The sequence below is a fragment of the Arachis ipaensis genome, chromosome B10 (assembly GCF_000816755.2).
Source record: "Arachis ipaensis cultivar K30076 chromosome B10, Araip1.1, whole genome shotgun sequence".
NCBI lineage: Eukaryota > Viridiplantae > Streptophyta > Magnoliopsida > Fabales > Fabaceae > Arachis > Arachis ipaensis.
This window is the reverse complement of record NC_029794.2, coordinates 424,012-425,741: the sequence shown is the minus strand read 5'-3', so window position 1 is coordinate 425,741 and position 1,730 is coordinate 424,012.

The following is a 1,730-nucleotide window of genomic DNA, read 5'->3' as shown; positions in this document are numbered from 1 at the left end:
ATTTTAATACCTAGCTCAAATGACTATTCTTTTTTTTTTGACAGAGTTACCGTTGCGTTTTGCTTTTTACTGTGATTATATTTCTCATCATTGAATATGGTTAAAGTTCCATTTGTTTGACTATAGTATGGTTGATTCATCTTTAGTGATTTATATAATAGGGCCACTCAGATAAAGACGTCTAAAACGTCTTTTTTTAAAAATATTTTTCAGTAATTAAAATTTAACATATATAATCGATTAAATCATATTATTTTTGTCAAAATTAGGCTAGACAATTTGATTTAACCGAAAAAATAGTGAATCAAATTTTGAATTTGTCTAAACTAATATTATTATTTTTTTATAAAAAATGACAACAATATCCTTATTATAGAAAATGATTAAAATATTCCAATTATATATATATATATTAATTTTAAATCCTAACCCTACGATAGAAAATAAAAGACTAAACTTTAAGATTTTCAAAATTAATATATATAATAGAAGTATTTTAGTCATTTTCTATAATAGAGTATTGTAGTTATTTTCTATAAAAAATAATATTAATTTAGACTAGTTTAAGATTTAATTCACCATTTTTCGGTCAAATCAATTTGTCTAGCCTAATTTTGACAAAAATAACACGATTTAATCGATTATATGTGTTAAATTTTAATTATTAAAAAACATCTTTATAAAAAGACGTTTTTAGCGTCTTTATCTGAGTGGTTCTTTGTGTGATATATCCGAATTATAAAAATAATCCATCATTATATAGTTTATGGTTTAATGGCTTTAGCCATTTGAATTAGTGTTGAAAATTAGAGCACTTCATATAAAATCACATGTTTAAGTAGTTTATATGATTTTGACTTAGATGAAGGTATATCAAAGAAGATTATCAAGAAGAACATTCTTTAAAAAAAAAAAAAAGTGTATGAGCAAAAAGAAAAAGAAGAAAGAATTAATAAGAAAACAAATTCACAACCAAAAAAGACCTTTTACTGTTTTACACACAGAACCATAAATTGTTATTTAAAGAAAAGCGCTACTTTTTATGATTAATATATAATTTCTGAGGAATAATTATATATATGACAAAACCATGTAAAATTTTTGAAAAAGATAAAAATCTATTGATGATTGAGACACATATATGAAAGCTCAATTATTTATTGAGCTCTCAGCAAGTGACAAAATATAGAATAAGAACTACGCCAATGATTAGATATTATAATAATGGATTTATATGCTAAAAATGAGGAATCAAATAACAAGTAAAGGGTGTTTGGCATGCTTGCCTCCACTAAGCTCGAGTGTTAATTACATTTGCTTTTTAACAGTCTTTGGGAAATGAGAGGGCAATATGGACATTTTACTAGACACCCAGAAATGAAATATAGATGCTTTTCTGGTTTTTTGTCTTGATACAAAAAAGAAGCACCAATCCCTTTCTCTCTGTCCTTACCTTTGTCTTTTCTTTTGAAGTGATTCTTTTATGTAGATACAAAAATGATGCATGATATCCAAGAATATATTCATACTAAAGGATAAATTTTTATGTTTATATGGACATTTTTTACCCTTAAATTTTTTTCAAATATATAAGTATCAAGTATAATATTACCTAAATCTCAAAAATAATTTATATTTCTCTAATAGATAAGAAAAAGAAATTGTAGTAAATTTAATCACAACTTCACATAACATACACACGCAAAGACCACTAATCCTTAAACACCATA